This window comes from Arachis ipaensis, chromosome B08, assembly GCF_000816755.2.
Source record: "Arachis ipaensis cultivar K30076 chromosome B08, Araip1.1, whole genome shotgun sequence".
In the NCBI taxonomy this organism is placed as follows: domain Eukaryota; kingdom Viridiplantae; phylum Streptophyta; class Magnoliopsida; order Fabales; family Fabaceae; genus Arachis; species Arachis ipaensis.
This window is the reverse complement of record NC_029792.2, coordinates 11,885,363-11,906,389: the sequence shown is the minus strand read 5'-3', so window position 1 is coordinate 11,906,389 and position 21,027 is coordinate 11,885,363. Positions and strand designations below refer to the sequence as shown.

The window sequence follows — 21,027 nt, the reverse complement described above, 5'->3', positions numbered from 1 at the left end:
GAGCGATTAGAGTGTATACACTTCCAGTGAAGGTTCGATGCTCGATTCTTTGTTCCCGGCTTTCATGAGCTATATTCTTCTTACAAGTCTATTTGTACATCATTTTTATTATTTGAATTAGTGAAATCCAGTTCATATTTGTTCTTGAAAGGTTTATCTATTTTTAAACAAGTAGGTAGAAGCATTTCACATTTAGTTGTATTCATATAGATAGGTTTCATTTCATACATTATATCATCCCTCTTCACTCTTTTGGTTCTCTTGAACTTAGCATGAGGACATGCTAATGTTTAAGTGGGGGGAGATTGATAAACCCTATTTTTAGGGTTTATCTTATGCTTAATTCAGTGGATTTTATCCATTATTCTCACACTCATTCATAGAAATCGCATGTTTTATATTTTTCTTCCTGATTTTGTGCTATGATTGAAAACATGCTTCTTTGGCCTTAAATTTGCTAATTTTAATCCTCTCTTATTACCATTCAATGCCGTGATATGTTTGTTAAGTGTTTTCAGGGTTTATAGGGCGGGAATGGCTTAGAGGATGGAAAGGAAGCATGCAAAAGTGGAAGAAATACAAGAAATTGAAGGAATTGCTAAGTTGTCAATCCTGACCTCTTCGTACTAAATCGATCATAACTTGAGTTACAGAGGTCCGAATGAGGTGGTTCTAGTTGCGTTGGAAAACTAACATCCGGGGCTTCAAAATGATATGCAATTTGCCATAGTTGCCTTGCATTTAGACGACGCGTACGCGTGGATGACACGTACGCGTGGATGACGCGTAAGCGTGACAGAGCGTCATGTGCTGTAGATATCAGAAAATACTGAGGGCGATTTCTGGGCTATTTTTGGCTCAGTTCCAACCCCTAAAACACAGATTAGAGGCTGCAGAGTGGGGGATTGAATCATTCAATATTCATTCACATAATTTTAGGTTTTAGATGTAGCTTTCTAGAGAGAGAGGCTCTCTCCTCTCTCTAGGTTTTAGGGTTTCTCTTTCAATTTCTCCTTAGGTTCAGGTTCAATTTTACTTTAATTTAGTTTTCTCTTACTTTTATTTATTCAAGCAATTTAGTTCATCTTCCTCCCTTGTTATTTTCCTTTTTTCGCTATTTTCATGTTTATGAGCTATTGTTACATTTGATTTCTTCTAATGCAATTTATGTTTTCTATGTTTATTGTTGCTCTCTTTAATTGTTAGTCATTGTTATCTTGCAATTGGGTATCTTAGATTTTATTATCTCTTATTAATTTTCTATATTTTTATTCTGTGCCTTCCAAGTGTTTGATAAAATGCTTGGGAAGATTTTAATTTAGATTTTTATGTTCTTAACTTGGATTGATTATTTAGAGACTCTTGAGTTATCCAAAGTCTTTTGTTGATTGGTAATTGAGACTTGCTAGTTGGCTTAAGCATCACTAAATCTAGTCTTAGATTAGGACTTGTGAACCTAAGTTGATTTTACTCACTTGACTTACCTTCATTGTTAGAGGTTAACTAAGTGAAAGCAAAAGGCAATTACCATCATAATTGATAATGATAATTAGGATAGGACTTCTAATTCTCAATCCTTGCTAGAATTTTTCTTAATTGTTATTTTATTTCCTTGTTATTTACTTTCTTGTTTCTTATTACAAAACCCAAAAAGATACAATCTCGTAACCAATAATAAACACTTCCCTGCAATTCCTTGAGAGACGACCTGAGGTTTAAATACTTCGATTAATTTTATTGGGTTTGCTTAAGTGACAAACAAATTAAATTTGATTTGAGGATTCATTGTTGGATTAGAACTATACTTGTAACGTAATTATTTTTGTGAATTCTTTACCGACAATTTTTCCCCATCAGCGTGCTCCATGGGTGCTTCAAGAGGAGTTTTCTATACATAGAGGAGAGTAGGAATTCATCATATCTACTATTTTTAAAAATAGAAAATGAAAGGAGAAAGAACAAGAGTTTACATAGCTGAAATTTCGATATAAACGCAAAGATTGGCAAAAATGGGCAAGTGTTTGTGTTTGTATGGATTGGGTACTTGAAGAACACATGAAAAATAATGAAAGAAGAGTTGAAATAGGGGCTGGGGCACAGAGAATACGTACAAGAATTTTCTCTCTTTCTCTCTCAAGAATTCGGTCAAAAGAGTGTAAAAATGTGTAAAGTGTTTTGTGAATGTTGTGGTCAGTGCTTCCTTAAATAAAAAATCAAAGTCTTGCTGAATTTATAATGGTAAAAGTGGCTAAAAGTTTCATGGTCAAGGGCTAGGCTTCAATGAATAAGGGGCATGAAACGAGGAAGTTTGGTCAGTGCTTGCGTGTTGAGCTTATCCACAGTTAACCGCAATTAGTTACTTGTGGTTGAAACACAGCAGAGAGGGGTGAAAGGCTGAGATAGTCTTGGCTTATAGGTTGAGAAGGAGATACAAGTTACTTGGATACCAAGTAAGAAGATTTGGGGTCTCTAAGAGTCGTTTGCAGAATACTAGTTAGAAATTCGGTTCAGAGTAAATTTTATCGTGTGGTAAAATAATTAATGGATACTATTTATTCTTAAAGCAGTAAATTATGAATGGATGGCTAATATAAATTTTGAGGCACATTTAGTTGGGTAAAAATTATTTTGACCACTGATTCCGAGGTTTTCGGTTACTAGAGTTTTTCTCGACGCACGCAAAACTGTCATTAAAAGTGAATTCCCCGGCTCAAAAAGTCTCTAATGAGGGAAATAAACCAATGGTAAGCTAATATATATTATTTATTAGTCAAACTTGACTTAGGGGGATTAATTACCCTCATAAAGTCAATTTTGACCATATTAATGGCCTTTTTTTAATTTTCTTTAATTACCCTCATAAAGTCAATTTTTTCAAAATTTTGCGAAATAAATTTTAAAATAGTCAAAAAAAATCTGTTTACTGAAAATCAGGTTCTTATAATGAACCTGGTTATTTTCAAAGGCCCTCCGAGAAGCAAAAATCTCATTTGCGCCCACTACACATTACCACAACCATGAGTGGGATCAAGATAAACAAAGTTCTGATTAATGGAGGAGCAGCTATTAGCCTATTACCAGAAAGGATGTTGATGAAGGTCGGAAAACATCCTAATGATTTAATCCCTACTAATATTTCAGTAACAGACTTCAGTGGTGCTTCAACCCCTGCTAAAGGTTTGGTTACTTTGGGAGTGAAAGTTGGATCCTCTGATCAAAACACCATCTTCGTTATGATGTCTTCAAAGGCTAGTTATAATGCCTTACTAGGACGTGATTGGATCCATGGAGTTGGGACTGTGCCGTCCACTGTGCATCAAAGTATTCTCCTTTGGACAAATGATGGAAAACCTGAAGTAGTTAAAGCTGATTTGAATCTGTATGTCGAGCAATTACACGTTGACTTCAGGGTGTATAGTCCTAAATTGAAACCTTTGAATGTTGACAGGGTCCTTAATTCTTTCAATTATGAAGGGTGCTATCTAACCTCAGAGGGTTTAAGTGTGAAGCTTCGTTATCCACAACTCAGTATTCCTCCGACTGGGTGGGATTGTTCAACATAAGTTGTGATTCGAGGACGTCCTTCGATGGCAAGTAAACAAGATGTCTCGGATTATCTAGTAACTTTAAATAAATATTTAAGTAATTTCCTTTCAGTAGAAAATAAAAGTGATTCTTCTTATGAAGTTGAGTCATTTAAGAAAGTAGTTTCATCTTCTTCCTATAGTGTAGGTTCGATCCCTTCGGTCAAATTTAGTCATGGTTTAAATTCTTTCTGTTCCCGTAATTGTAGTAATGTTGTCAATCAAACTGCTGCTGATATAGCAGAAGTACATTGTATTGAAAATGAAGCTGTTGTTAACAGTGAATGATCAAGTTTGTTTCAATCCAAATGAATCTATTGATTTATCTTTTGATTATATCTATGATTTAGAAGCGTTGGGTTTTGAAAAATATTCGGTAAAAGATAATGAAAATGTGAGAGGTTTCGAGTCGCAAGATCCTTTAGAAGAAATTAATCTGGGATCTGTTGATAATGTTTGAATTACTTACATATGTAAGGACCTTCCAGTTCCATTTCGAACTGAATTATATCATCTTTTGTATGAGTTTAAAGACTATTTTGCTTGGGATTATCATGAGATGCCTGGTCTTGATCGTTCTCTTGTGGAACATCGACTAGCGTTAAACCGAATGCTCGAACCATAAAGCAAACGCCTCGACGATTTGCTCCTGAAATTAATCAAAAGATTAAAGAAGAGATTCAATGCTTGATTAAGGTGAAATTTATTCGAACCGCACGTTATGTTGAATGGGTTTCAAACATTGTCCCTGTAATGAAGAAGAATGGGAAATTGAGAATGTGTATTGATTTTCGAGATTTGAATAATGCCACTCCGAAGGATGAATATTTTATGCCCATAGCAGATATGTTAATTGATTCTGCTACAGGAAATGAGATTTTAAGTTTTATAAACGGTTATTCAGGATATAACCAAATCTTCATTGCAGAAGATGACGTGTCCAAACTGCTTTTCGATGTCCTGGGGCACTAGGCACATATGAATGGGTTGTTATGCCATTCGCTTTGAAAAATGCTAGTGCAACGTATCAACGTGCCATGAATACAATTTTTCATGAGTATATTGGAAAATTTATGGAAGTATATATCGATGATGTAATGGTTAAGTCGAACTCTGTGATTCAACACATCGATAATTTGAGAAAAGCATTCATTACTATGCGGAAAAAGGGATTAAAGATGAATCTTTTAAAATGTGGATTCGATGTAATAGCCAGGAATTTCTTAGGATTTGTTGTCCATAAAAAGGGGATCGCCGTCGATAAGAATAAGGCCGATGCAATCTTGACGTTATCCCCTCCTAAGTCAAAGAAGGAAGTACAATATTTTCTTGGAAAAATTAACTATCTTAGAAGATTCATATCGAACCTTTCAGATCGAACTCGAGTATTTGCACCTTTGCTGAAACTTAAAAATGAATCTTAGTTCAAATGGACAGAAAAACATCAAGAGGTTTTTGAATCACTTAAAGCTTATTTGTCCAAATCTCCAGTAATGGCAAAAATTCGCCCTCATGAGCCTTTAAAATTATATATTGCGGCATCATTGAAGACAATTGGGTGTATGTTGGCTCAAGATGATGAAAATTATAACACCCCAATTCTCCACAGAGTTATTCTCAGAAATTCTGTGATGAGATATTCGATAAATATCTGAGAATCACCTCATCATAAAATAATAAGGCGGATTTAGACTTGGTAAGCGAAAATAATAGATATACCGTGAGAGATAAAAGCGTGTCCTAAGCCAAAAACTAAATCGATAACCATGAATTTGACCGTCGAGCTAAATTCATCTATGGAATCTTTAATACTAGCTATTCTTAACAATTTTAGCTTAGCAGAATATTCTAAATTTGATTCAGAGTCAAGATACTCTCTGCTGCTGATTAAAATAAAGAACCAAAATACTTAGCCTAATTAAAATCTAACCGAACTTGAACATAACCGAATTTTTCCTTAACCAAACCACTCTCTCTAGATTATCCACTTAACCACTACTAAACCACTCTCTCTCTCTCTCTCTCTCCTCTTCTTGCTAGCTGAACCTCCTCCACATATTGACCACGAGTGATGAATTATTATGAAGCAATTAATGAAGGAAGCATGCAATCAAACACGTGTTCACTTCCTTGCATTGGTGTCACTAAACCATCCCTTAATCCACTATCCATTGCCCTTTAAATAGCCTTGTTAGAGTTCAATTTTTGAGCCCTAATAAGAGAGAAAAGAAAGAGAGAACTAACTTGAGATGTATACATGCATGAGAGTTTTCTGTAATCTCATTACTAATTTAATTTTGCTTCTAGTTTGGTGTTTATTTTATATTGTATATCTCTGAAGATTGCTAATAGGTTTGTTAAGAAAGACATATGATAAAAATAAGCTAACATACGCAATTTCGTTAGTACGAAAGGCTCATATGTAGTAAGTATTACCGAGTATAGAGTATTATAGGACTACTGGGATGTAACAACTGATGACTGGCAGTGATCTGGACCTGCCAGAAATCGGGTCGTTACAACTTGGTATCAGAGTAGTTCGTTCCTAACAGAGCTTGGGAATGGACTAGCCATGCTTCGTTGCATACTCTGCTTTTCGTTTTCTCATGCTGTTGGGGTATCTTGATTGATACATTTAGCATGATCGTCTACGAGCGCTTGTTCGGGAATTATTCACACTTGACCTGATATGTTAAGGCTGAACACCTTGATGTTGATTGTTGGGAATGAATAAGACCTCAATGACTGTGAGTAGACAAATTTATCGATATAGGATTTCTCGCAACACCTACGATTATCAGATAGACCACCATCATAAAACTTTTAAACGCTGTTGACCACATTTATGTGGGACGCAGTTGTTGTACTTAGAAGTACGGTTGACTGATAGATGTTGGGATAGGAATAGTACAAGAATGGTAACAACGAATCCAAGACGGCCCGATGTGAATGATGCGCAGTGGAAGCGTGGTGACATGAGATACAAATGTGGAGAGTTTCCATCGACTTCACTTACGAATACCTTTAGGATCAAACCTTTCTTTGCGTAAGATATTTGTTGGGATAGTTAATATAGGATCTTTTGTGGTTTTATAACCCTTAAGATATACTCGAAGTTTTGAGGATGAAACTTTTTGTAAGGTGGGTGGGATATAACTGATGGCGAAAAAATTATATTTCCACACAAACTAACCGGCAAGTGCACCGGGTCGCATCAAGTAGTAAAACTCACACGAGTGAGGTCGATCCCACGAGGATTGATGGATCAAGCAACTTTAGTGAGGTGATAAATTTAGTCAAACTAATAGTAGTGAATTGGGTGGAATTGATCAAACAGAATGTAAATAACAAGGAATATAAAGTGCAGGAAGTAAATTGCATCAAATGTAAAGAGAATGGGTGCTGGGGAATTAAATGAAACAGTAAATCAAAGCAAGAACAAGTGACAGAAGGAAAGACTCATCAGGGATTAGAGATATCATAATCCACAACGAATCAAATGGGTCTCAACTCCTTTCTCAATCATATGAGTAGATCTATGGCAGATTGAAATTGATTGGATCCCAATTCCTTGGCAATCCAATCTCTCTAATCACAATCAATCTTTCCAATTCCTTGATCCAATTGTCATGAGAAGAGGTTAAGTACATGTTTCTCATCCATAAGCCACACTAACTCTCAAGATCTCAATTCCTCCTGAATAGTGTTGATCAAGAGAGTAGTGAAGGATAGAGCCTCAGTTCTAATGCTCATGATTCCCCTTTCGAGGCTCACACAAGCATTCACAGATTCAAACCCCCTTCCGGAGTGAATGAATTATCAATCAAAACAGAGGATATCCAATAGCTACCCAAGCGGATGGAGAAGAAGAAGAAGTTCACTCAATCATGTGAATTAAAATAGAGCTCCTCCCCCTAATGAGTGGGGTTCAATGGATAATCGCTCAAAGAAAGAGTGCAGAGAAATTAAATTGACAGAAAGTAAATCAAGCTCAATAGAAACAGCAATATAAAAGTGGCAGAAAGGAAAGTTGCAGAAGAGAATTGTAGAAATTGAAATTGCATAAAACTGAATTGAATCCAATACTGAAATGTAAAAAGTGCAGAAATGTAAAAGTGTATGCAAGAGCCTTCTACTCTATTCCTACTTCTACTCCTACTGCTCTCTAGTAGAGCCAGCCTCTAACGGCCTTGCATGGTGACTCCCTTACCTCCTCCTGAAATGAAACTGATGCCTTTATATAGGCTTGCTTAAATTACAAATTGAAATGAAATTCAAAACAAATTACAATTAAACGAAAATCCTATTCTAGATTCTCCTTGTGCCTTTGCTTGAGTGATCTGAGTGGGCTTTGCTTGCTGTGGTTCAAATGGGCTCAGAATGAAATTAGTTGAGCAGAAATGCACTTCCAGGAGAGCATAGCGTTCATTTGGAGAACGAAGCGTTTTCACACCCACGCGTACGCATGCTATACGCTTGCGCGTCCCTGGTGTTAGGGGTGTAATCGGTTCGGTTTGGTTCGGTTTTGGACTGAAAACCAACCAAACTGACCTGATCGGTTTTACAATGATACCAACCATTCGGTTGGCTGCTGTTTGAACAACTGAACCGAACCGAACCGAACCAACAGCAGTTTGATTCGGTCGGTTTTTTCGGTTTTTTCGGTTTTTTTACGCCTAATAATCAGAATTTAAATTACTATAAAATGAAGTTTAAAACCTTCAATAAACTAGAGTAACAAGAGTATATCACATCCAAATTCATACAAATTCAACTTAATTAAACATAAAACAAAGACAATTAAAAATGTCTAGCAAAACAACAAAAATAAACACACTTTAAACTGAAACAGTCACTTTAAAACAAATAAAAACCAAACAGCCACCATGCTTAATCTGAATCCACACCAGACTCATCATCATCTTCTCCGGTTGGTGCAATTTCTACAAAAATAAAACAAAAAAATTAATATAGATTATAAACATAATACAGATTATAAATTATAAACATAAACCATGAATTAGATAAACAATTTAGATTTATATACTCCAATTAGAAATGATATTTTATACTTTCTACACAGGATCCACATGGATAATTAGTTTGGAAAATCCCTATAGAGAAATTAGGATAGAGTAACATAAGTAAAATGATAATATCCAAGTAGCAAGGTTCATTTCATTATTCATTTTAGTTTCTTTAGACACCGGAGAATAACTTGATCTTGTTCAATGCTCTGTTTTCACTTTTCACTAACAACCTGTCTAATATGATAATCTCAAATGTAGGAACAAACACGAAAATTAGCATGACGAGAACATCAAACAAAACAAGTTTACTTCTAAACACAATAACTACAAATTATTAGTCTTAACTCTTAACGAGAAAACCAGGCTAAAAATCAAATGGATACATGAAAAAGGTTGACAAGTAGCATGAAAAACTGGAAGATAACAAGTACACATGAAACGACTTGGACCGTGTGGACAAGCAAAAGAATAGGTAATAGTGAACCTCAAAGCAGAAATATATGCAGGTATGCCTAGATTAAATCTCTGCTGCTTTTATGTTATTTTGCGCCAGCAACATGATACTCTGAGTAATCTCTTATTGAAAGTTCTGATTTCTCTCCAGGATAATTCACAAAAGCCACTTTCATCCAGTTTTAGAATAAGTTACGGGATAGACCTTTACTGATTTAGATGTGTCACACACGACATAAATATAAAGCATGAGGTAAGATCAATTCTAAAATATGTCTCATAATATAGTTTTATATAAAGAATAGGAGCAACAAATATGAACTCCTATAACCACTTAGCCACAATGTCAGCAAACAAATTAACCAAATAGTTAAAGCTGTTTAGTAGAAACTAAGAAAATTTGTTATCTTTTTATTGGAAAAACAGAGACCAGGGTTTGGTAAACAAAGTAAAAAGCAAGAACAATAATTAAGTAACAACAATAAAAATTCTGCAGAAAAAATTTCAATCAAACTCATTTTTCTAATTAAACACAAACTAGCAACAATAATCAGAGACAATAATTTTAATCAAACTTGTCTTCCTAATTAAGCACAAACCAGTAACAGCCCGCAGAGACAAAAATTAAAAATCAAACTCATCTTCTTAATTAAGAAGAGACCAGCAACAACAATCAGGGACACATTAAATTTGATATACTATGGCAATATAATGATTTGTGAATTTAACTAAAAATCAGATTTTAAAAATCAGATTCTAACCTCCGAAGAAGACATCTTTCAGGTGCTTTTTGCAGGAGAGGGCTCGGCAACCAGAGTGCTCTTCGGCGACTGGAGTGCTGCTCGGCGACTGGAGTGCTGCTCCGCTTAGGGTTTCTTGCCACGACTTATGGTTTGTTCCGACGGCTTATGACTGGACGACGGCGTGGACTCAGGACTGCACGAGGATGCGAACTGGACCATACGATGCTCTCTGGCTCTCTGGCTCTCTCAGGCTCTCATTCTCTCAAGCAAGGCCGCATGGAGCAGGAAGAATGGAAGATGGAAGGGAGCTGTGGCCTGTGGGTGGGTGTCTCGTGTCTGTGTGAGGAGTGAGTAGTGAGCACTGAGGGTGAGTGGGAGAGGCTGACTGCGCCACGCGAGTGAAAGGAAAAGAGAATGAGGCTGTGAGGGTATTCAGAGTCTAGGGTTTTATTAAGGGTAAATCAGTAAAAAGAATCACTATGCAGCAGCTTTTTCGGTTCGGTTTGGTTTCCACCAAACCAATCAAAATTTGAATCGAACCGATCGCTTTAATTCAAAAAAATAAAAAAAAAAACCGATTTTTTCGGTTTTTCAATCGGTTGTTGTAATTTTCGGTTCGATTTTGCAGTATTTTTTGGTCCAGTTCGGTAACTTACACCCCTACCTGGTGTGCTGGCTTATCGACGCGTACGCGTCATCCACACGTACGCGTCCCTTGCAGCGTTCAATAAACGAACGTAGCGTTCATGAAATGAACGCTCCTTCCACGCGTACGCGTGAATTGCAAAATGTCACATCGACGCTGTGCCTCATTCACGCGTTTGCGTGCTTCATCACCATTGCCACATCCACGCGTACGCGTCATTCACGCGTACACGTCGGTGGCTGAACTTCAATTCCAAACTTTGCGCTTTGTTGCAAGCGTTCTTTGGTAACGAACGTAGCGTTCTTGCTGAATGAACGCTAATCCTCTATCTACGCATGCGCGCAATGCATGCATACGCGTGGATCTCCAAAATGGCTTCCCCACGCGTGAGCGCCTTGCACGCGTGCGCGTCACTTGTGAACATGGCGTTCTTTATTTGAACGCAGCGCTACTCTGCTCTGCCCCTCTTTCTCTCCATTTTTTTCACTTGAAATTAACCAAACATGCAATCAAAGCCTTGGCATAATCATCAAATCTTGCATCATTCATATTATCAACTAAATCTTGCAAGAAATCTAATGAAAATGCATAAAATTACTAATGTTTGATTGAATCAAGACAAGCATGAAATTTTCACTCAAACACTTATTTATTGCCTAAAAATGCATGAAAACCACGTAAAAACTAATGAAAAAGGCTTGTGAAACTAGCCTAAGATGACTTGTCATCACAACACCAAACTTAAATCTTGCTTGTCCCCAAGCAAGCATTAAAATATAAATAAAGTGGATGGAAACAGAGAGAGGTATAAGCCTTTATTTGGAGAATTCTCAATTCTGGTTAATGGGGTTTTCATGCATGGTGTCTTAGTGATTTTTATCTGTGGCTGAAGTATAGACAATCCTTTGGAGCCTCTCTTGAATTACACAAAAAATGAGACTTATTATTGCTTGGTCCTTAGTTTTTCTTGTTCTCTTTCTTGGCTGAAATTTATTGTTTGCTGAGGCTTAATGCTATGTGGTAAGGCAGCTTTTTAGAGTAAGCTTTCAGCCAGCATTCCCGTCCCAGTTGGTTCAAGATGCTAGGTGTTGAAACACCCCTATGGGTTTACTTGCTCAAGCCTCTCCTTAGCACACATACATCACAGGCATTTAGCTCGTTTTATTCTTTGGAAATTGATGCCCAGTACCTCTTTGGGTCACTAAATGCTTTGTCTCAAAGTAGCTCTTGATGGTGGACTTTCGGTTGGCAATCCCGGGTTAGTTAACCCAAGTTGCCGGGTGATGAAGCACCCCTTAGAACCTAGTCATCCAAGCTGATCTTTGTACAAGAGCATCACAGGCATATATCCAAATCTCAAGCCATTAGTGCCCAGCCTTGTTTATTTCTCTTTTGTTTCTTTTTCTTGTATTTTCTTTCTTTCATTATGGACTTCTTTCATTTGTCAAGTCTCATGAAATGTAACTCAAGTTCATATCACAAAGTCATGCCAACCATACCACCACATATCCTTATTCTGTCTCATATTAAACCAGGCTTTTACTCTTTCTCTGTTTCACAGTAATTTTTTTTCTTTTATTCAAGCATGTCTAGACTAGCAAGCCACAACAACATGAAAACAAACAAATTAACAGATAGTAAATAAGTCTAATAGGATACTAATCAACAGGGGACACTTGCACTTTCAATTAGCATATTTAAGCTAAAGTCAGTCAAAGAATAATACAACCTCTTGGAGTCCATTTGTTTCCTCTGTGTCATCATCATTGTTGTGTTCCATGTCCTTTATTTGTCCATCCACATGATGATGTATCTTTCCCTCCAAGAGATTGAATGACTTCCTACAAGAGATATTGAAAGTTGCTTGTTTCCCCAAGCACTTGAAAACAGTTAGCATGCATGTATGCTTGTGATTCTCTGAACCTAAGTTGGTGTGGGAACACCAAACTTAGTTTCTTGCCTACTTCTATATGCAGCAGAATAAATACATGCATGAAACATCAAGTACTTTTATTAAGAAAATAAACTATGAACTAGAAAACAAACAATGAGCTAGAAAAATTATTAAAAACTAGAAACTAAACAATTATTAAGTAGTTTCTCTGATTGTTTGGAGCCAATACTAGTCATGCTGAGGGTGCAATGTATTCTTAATGAACTTTTTGGTGGAAAATTAAATGATAAAACGAGGTCTTGGCAAGGTTTGGTGGTCAAGGATCTCTATCCTTATCACTAACCACAACATGAGAATTGGCAAGGATCAATCCCATTAAATCATCCTCTAACTAATAGTAAAGGAAAGTTAAATGAGCTATATCAATCCAAGTCCATAAGTCCTAGCTATCCACTAAATCAATTAGTGATGACTAGAATCAATGGCTTCCAACCATCAATTACTTGGACATTAGTAACTCAAGAGTTCCCAAGTTACCATCCCAAGCCAAGAACATAAAAGGCTAAGCTAACATCCTCTCAAGCATTTCATCAAACACTTGGAGTGCACACAACAAAACCATAGGAAATTAATAAGAGAATATTAGATCTAAACAACCAATTGCAAACATCAATGAGAACAAATAAAGGGAGAAGCAATAAACATAAAGGAACTCAAATTGCATTAATATGGAAATTGAATCTAACATCAAAAGTTCACAAACTAAGGTAGTAACAATGAGTAGTCAATAAGAGTAGAAGAGAAATCCTAAATCCTAAAACCTAGAGAGAGGAGAGAGCCTCTCTCTCTAAAAACTACATCTAAACCTCAAAATTATGTGAATGAGAAGTGATGTCTGTCATGATTCCCCCACTCTGCAGCTTCTATTATGTGTTTTCGGGCTTGGAACTGGGCCAAAATGGAGTCCAAAAATTGCTCCCAGCGTTTTCTGCACGTGGCGCATGTCACGCGTACGCGTCAGCCACGTGTACGCATCGATGGTCTTCTTCGCGTGTCACGCGTACGCATCAAGTACGCGCACGCGTCGCTCCTCACTGGTTATCTCCTTTAATTCTTGTGCTCCTTCTATTTGTGCAAGCTTCCTCTCCATCCTCTAAACAATTCCTGCCCTATATAGCCTAAAAACACTTAATGCATGGATCACGGCATCGAATGGTATAAAGGGGGATTAAAAATACATAATTTAAAGGCTTAGGAAGCAAGTTTTCAATCATAGAACAAAATTGGGAAGAAATTGTAAAATCATGCAAATTGTATGAATAAGTGTGAGAATAGTGGATAAAATCCACTCAATTAAGCACAAGATGTACCACGAAATAGTGGTGCATCAAGCTCTTTGTGGCTTTAAAAGCAAAAGGGGGATGGTTAGTGGTTGAAAACATCACTCTAGGTTCATGATGGTTGCATGTTCAAAGTGTGATTGCAAGGTTTGGTGTAGAGCTAGATTGCTTGGGTCTAGGAGGAGAATTTGGTGCTCAAATAAGAATTCGGCTTGCTTCCCACCCAAATGGAATAATGATGATCAATTTGAAGATGGGTGTGAAAACAAAGTATGGGATCTTGGATTACAAGAAGAGGATCAATTTTGAGAGCTCATAGTTTGTGAAGAACTCCATCAAAGCTTGGAGCTATTAATTTTGAATGATGGGGCTTATTGGAGATCCAAGCATTGGTGGATGTTCAAGGATGGATTCAAGCACAAGCTACCTTGATGAAGAGCTCCCCATAAGTCCAACTTAAGGACAATAAACAAAAGTGCTAGGTGGGAGACACCCCCACCATGGTAACATCTTTTCATTTTTCTCTTTTGGATATATTGGTAAAATAGGTTTAATTTCATGTTTAGTTTAGTTTGTTGAGTTTATTTGGGAATCTAGTATGTTAAATATGGTTTTATGGTCTTTTGGTAGCTGTTTTGAGGTTTAGAATGCTTGGTTTTGGTGCAAGAAAGTGAAAAATTTTGAAAAATAGAGCACCCAGCCATGCGTACGCATGACTGCCAAGTTTTCAACCATCCACGGGTACTCGTCGCCCACGCGTACGCGTGACCACCAAATTTTCAGGGGCCAGTACAAAAACCAAAGAGTTGCGCGTTGAGCATGTTGGAATTGTGCCTCTGGCACAATTTTCACCCACGCGTACGCGTCACTTATCTCTCTCTGCACTCACGTGTGCGCGTCACCGATGCGTACGCGTCGCACCCCTTTCACCTCACCACGCTTATGCGTCACACCACGCGTACGCGTGGGCACCCTATTCCATCCACCTCCATTTCTTCTCTTCTTTCCATTTCTTTCCGTCTTCTCTCTTCTCTTCTTTTCTTTTCCCCCTTCAACCATCATCCAACACCACCAATCACCATCTATCACCATCTTTTTTAGTTAGTTAATTAGTTAGTTATTTAGTTAGTTTAATTTCTATTTGATTTTCTATTTTTCATGATAAGTGTTGGATTTTTAATTTTGTTTGCTGTTTATTGCTGCTAATTACTGATAAGATGTTATCTTAACATCATTTTTGTTAATATTCATGGTTGGATTCTTTATTGAGGTTACAATTTGTTACTTGGTTTTGAGTTCTTAATGTTTAATTTTGTGCATACCAAGTACCTATACAATGCCTTCAAGCTTTTTAAATATTTTAAATTACATATTTTAGCCACCATGCATTCATCATCCATTGTTAGGCAATAGTGTGTTATCAATGCATTTTTTTATTAGGTGATGCTTGTTATGATTGATCCTTATTTACATCACCTATTTCATGAATTGAGATTTTGGAATTGTGAAATTGGATAGTAAGCTTACTTAATTGCATATTTTTTAGCTTTTCAAGCTTTGTAGACCATTCTTGCTATGTGATTGATTTTAATTTCTACCTATTTTCCTAAGTTCCATAACACCAATGTTTCCCACTCCTATGTCAATTAAGTATTGCAAATAAAATTCAAAGTGTGTCATTGATTGATGTGTAAGTTTCATATTCCATCTTGTTCATTAGAGTTACCTTGCACATCAATCTATGTTCATTCATTATCCAATTTCACAATTGCTTGATTTTTGCTTGAATGCTTTTATGCCTCTTCACTACTTTTCTGTATCTTAACCTACAAGTTTTCTTTGAAGTATCTCAAGCACACTAGAATGAGTGAAGTACATGCTTCTTTTGTGTACTTGTGACATAGATTTTCATGCTAGTGTGTGTTTGAAACCGTGCGCAAACTTAGAACTCACATACTATTCTTCCTTAATGTCACACTAATTCACTCATTCCATTCTAGAGGTCCTTACCTCATTCCAACAATCTATGCTTCCTTGATCTTGCATTTACTTGGCTTCTTATCTTGTCTTCTATTTTTAGGATAAGTCATCATAAGCAAAAATAGAAGCGGGAGAAAGAACATGCAGCAGTCGGTTGATCCACCAGCTGAAGGTGGCACCTCGGAAAGTCGTCGTACCCTCTTGCTCATCTTTGAATGCACCGAGGACGGTGCAAGCTTTTAAGTGTGGCGAGGTCATCCGACCACTCAGCGTTTTTGGGTGACAAATTTCTAATCCCAACACTTTCGCATTTCATTTTTAGGTCTTTTAGGATTTTTGTTGCATTTTCTTAGTTTGCATATATATACATAATAAGTTTAGTCAAAATAATAAAATTTTTCAAGGATTTTATCTATAGGGCACCCCAATTGATGTGAGTGAAATTTTTTTTTAAAAAAAATTGCTTGAACTATATATATTGTGGAACATGTTTTTGAGTTAAGAACACATAAGTATGTAAGTTTTGAGCCTAATTGTGTGGTTACATCATATAACCACTTATTTTCATTCTTGTATGTATTATTCTCTTTCGATGATTGTAATCTTTGATTTGTTTGATTCTTTATGTCCATTATTTTGTGTATGAATGCATTTATATGATTGAGATCATCGTTTCGAATAGCTCACTTACCCAAATAGCCTTACCTTTTACCTTCCATTGTTAGCCAATTTTGAGCCTATGCTAAACCTATTTGTTCTTAATTGTAGCACATTACAAGCCATAAAGCGAAAAACAATAAATGTCTCTTGTTTGGATCTTTGGTTAGCTTAGGCTAGTGAGGGTGTTATCATTCAAGTTTGGAAAGTTTGGGAACATTGGGTAGAGATAAAAGAGTATTTTTGTATTTCTATTGAAAATATTGGGAATTGGGTACATACTCATGCATTGAATGTTAAACCATATGCATTGATGCTTTTGTATATATTTTAGTTTAAAAAAAATAAAATAAATAAATAAATATGTAGAAAAATAAAAAGAAAAAATATAAAGAAAAGAAAAATGGAAAAAGAAAAGAAAAACGAACCAATAAAAAGGGGACAAAATGCCCCAAAGTAAAGTTCAATAATAATCAATGCATATGTGTTATGATCAAAAAGTGAATGCATGAATGTGTGAAAAAGTGAAGAATGGGTAGTTAGGTTTGTTTAGAATTGTATAGGTTGTTATATAGGTTAGGTGGGAAGTTTAAGTTAATCAAAGATTCAAATTTCAAGCTTACTCGACCATATGTATCCTTACCTTGACCCTAGACCCATTACAACCTATGGATAAGTCCTCATGATATTTGTATGCATGCATGAAATAATTGTTGATTGTTAAATAAAAAACAAATCTTGGAAAGCATGATTAGGGGAGAATTGAGTGAATCAACCTTATACACTTGAGTGACTAGAGCGGATACACATCCAGTGAGGGTTCGATTGCTCAATTACATGTTTTAACCTATGATCGTCTCTTTTCTTGCAAGTTTGTAAATTCTTTTCAATAACTCAATTCAATTGTGGGTTTGATTTGATTATGATTGCCTTAGACCCTATGTTCATATATGTATTCTTGGAAATTAATTTATTTTAACCAAGTAGTTGCATTCATATAGATAGATTGCATGTAGATAGGTTGCATATAGATAGTTTACATTGAATAAATGTTGATAACTCTTTGTTTCTTTCTTGAGTTTAGCATAAGGACATGCTTAGTTTAAGTGTGGAGAGGTTTGATAAACCCCAATTTTGTGGTTTATCTTGTGCTCAATTTAGGAGATTTTATCAACTTATCCCAGATTTATTCAATGAAATAGCATGGTTTTGTAATTCTCCCTAAATTTGTGCTTAAGTGTGAAAATATGCTTTTTAGGCCTTAAAATAGCTAAATTTAATTCACTTTAATTCCATTCGATGCCTTGATATATTTGTTGAGTGATTTCAGATTCATAAGGCAAGTATTGGATGGAAGAGGTGAAGAGAAAAGCATGCAAAGTGGAGAATTCATGGAAAAACAAGGATTTGGAGTGCTTAGAACGACGCGCACGCGTGACAGACGCGCACGCGTGAAGAGGTGTATCGTCCAGGCGACGCATACGTGTGACATGACGCATACGCGTGACAAGAAAAAGCCAGACGACGCATACACGTCACCCATGCGTACACCTCACAAGCGGCACGTGACCTCATTAAACTGAAAATGCTGGGGGCGATTTCTGAGCTTTCCAGGCCTAAATCCAACTCGTTTCTGAGGCTATTTCATGCAGAATTGAAGATTGGACAAAGGGGGGAGCAATTAGATTAGCTTAGGATCATGTAGGTTAGTTTTCTAGAGAGAGAAGCTCCCTCTTCTATCTAGAATTAGGGTTTTAGGTTAATTGCATCTTAGATCTAGGGTTTAATTCTTGCTTTCATATACTTTTTCTTGCAATGTATTGTTCCTTCATCCTAGCTCCTCTAGTTTTAATTGTCATTTCCTTTATTTTGTTGCTTTTATGTTGATGAACTCTTGTTAGATTTGGATTTTCATTTAATGTAATTTATGTTTTATGTTCCTTTATTGTTAAATTGAGTTATTGTTAGTGTTTCCTTGCAATTGGGTAGTTGTAGATTTTATTGTTCTTGCAATTTTATGATGCTTCCCTTTTATGCCTTCCAAGTGTTTGATAAAATGCTTGGTTGGATGTTAGAGTAGATTTTTGTGCAATCTTAACGAGAAGGATCAGGAATTTGTTCGGCAGTTACGGCGTGTTTTTGTGGCTTACATCAATGGTTGGAATGACCAAATTCCAGAGTTAACGATGGAAAGCCAAATCCTCACCTTTGATAGGAGTCGGCGAGAGATGGAATTTCTTGCGTTACCAAAGGATGGCATGACATCCATGAGCCAGATTGAAGTGTACTCAAGAAATCGGAGAGAGTTCTTGAAGTTGTGCAAATCGGAGTTAAGGCTCGACAGATCTGCTATCCCGATGAGTACGATCAAGAAGTGTATTAAACACTTCACCATCGTATTCAACATACTCATTCCCAATGAGCGGGTATTCTATCATGGAATCTTCGGCGACTCTCCCTTCGTGTTTTATGGAATTCTGGTCAGATGTTAAGAAAGAATTGGTACGTTCTGTCCACAATGAGATGTCTGCGTTGATGGATTCCTCTGAGGTTTTTTTAACTTTTCAAACAATACATGAATTCATTGTTATGTGGGGGTCGGATGATATCTCCATAAAGGCCGACATGGTAGAGCTGTAAAGAAGATTAGGAGAGGCAACCAGAGATTATTTTTTTAGAGAGTACGAGGTGCCTTCCGAAATCAGAATCTCTTTTTCATGTGAGGTTCATCCCATCACTGCCCAAGCAATGAATCGCCTTCATTCTGCCTTCAAGGATAAAAACATCTTGCAATCACTTCTCCAAACATACCCCAATGGTGAAGTTGAAATTCTGACTAAAAGACAAGCTCTGATTTCAAAGTATATATATTGGAACAACAAAAAGCTTGAAGCCTCTCTTGAATCCAGCTTCAAAAAGACCTATGTTTATCAGCTCCAGGGAGTGTCACTGATGACTAATATCATCTACATAGTAAAGAAGGCCGTAGAATTTGGATTTGATTTATCTAAGGAACAAGATTGGGCCAAGGAACAAACATTGATACTTGAAAGGTGTTTCAACCAATATTACCGGCACGACCAGACTGAGCTGCTTGACTATTTCCGGCAACATAATGCGAAGGCCACGGGAGATAAAATGTTGAGCATGTTACATATTCTCAGATTTGGCCCTTCTGCTGTTTCAGCAGCAGAGGTTTTGAGGAAAACATTGATCCCAAATTGTGAAGAATTCATCAAGAGATTTCGAGCTTTGCTAGGTGGCGATGAAGGTAAAATTGTTCAGATACATTTTTAATTACATGTTCTTCATACCCATATTTCAACTTCTATTAGTGTTACTGTTCATTTTACAGCCACATCTTGTTTTTGTTTGATTTTTCTAGGTCCTTAGCGTCCCACCCGTTGAGGCACAGCAAGATTATTGGAGAGGAGAGCTGGTCTAAAATACAAGGATTAAATAGAGAAGTATATTGTCTTGTTTTAGTTTATATATTTTGGTAGAGAACGTCATTGTGTTAAAGCTTTTAATTCTAAAACTGTGTGTCTATTATACTTTGATTTTATAGTCAAATTGAGAGATATATCCTGTGATGCCAATGAGTTCCATGTTTAATTATAATTTGTTTTTATTTTTTATTTTATCAGGGCCTTCAATTGTTTTTTATTTTATAGTCTGTTTTTTCTTGAGCGTTTTTTACTCTGTTATTTATCAAAAAATTATTTCTAAATGTATTATTATATTAAGTTATGTTATATTATTACTAAAATTATTTATTTGAATGAGTGAGCCGAATAAATTAATCATGAATTTTGAACTCATAAATATGCATTTGACCTACTGTAAAGTACATATTAGTAAGAGTGGTGAGAATTAAGTTGAGGGTATATTGGGAGCACGATGAATCTCATTTTCAAACCTGCAGCTCCAGTGTTTCACCATAAATACTGAACAGGCCTCTTTAAGTGTGAAATGCCTTGTGTAGTTTTGCCCCAAGGAAGTTGTATTTGCCTAACATAATTTAATTTAATCTTCTCTTAAGTTTTCATGTTTGTAAATTTTATCTAGTAAATCATTAAATGGTGACAGATTATTCGATTTATGGAGAAATAATAACATATATCAATTTATAAAAATAGTGTAATAAATTTCAATTTAAACAATCTAATAAATTTTTACTTTATTGAAGGAAGAAAAAGTTATAGATACGCAAAACTAAATATTAATTTTCATGGGTTGCCTAAAAAAAAGTTATTCTAATTATGCGATATTTTATAAATATTTGAATTTTTTGGATAAATAATTATCTAATTTGACAAATTAACAATATTTCAAGATTTCTTTTAATTTGAGATTATTTTAACTGTTACGAATGTCTTGTGGTCAGTATGACATTATTTAATGTCAGTCAATTTTGATGCATTTTTATTTTTATTTTAAATAAATATAATAATCTTTTAAATATAAAATGTACTAGGTTTTTTGTAAAGAGATCAATAACCTCTGCATGTGTACATAGAAGAAAGCATAGCAATTATGACACTAATAATTCAAAAGTAATGCTAATAAAAACAAAAAAAAGCATACAAAAAATTAATATTTTTAAGGAAAAATTTTAAGTAAAAAATATTTTAATCAAATGGTTAACATTAAAGTATTGTTGACCAACAGAATTCTTTCAAGTCATATTTTGAACCTAT

The 21,027-nt window shown here is 35.8% G+C and overlaps 1 long non-coding RNA gene across 1 annotated transcript in view; it reads right to left on the bottom strand.

Annotated features, from left to right (window-relative positions):
• LOC110265706 overlaps positions 8,409–21,027 on the bottom strand; it is a 26,289-nt gene continuing 13,670 nt past the window's right edge. Inside the window, exon 4 of the long non-coding RNA XR_002351922.1 lies at positions 8,409–8,527. This is a non-coding gene — a long non-coding RNA (uncharacterized LOC110265706). The remainder of the gene's footprint in view (positions 8,528–21,027) is intronic.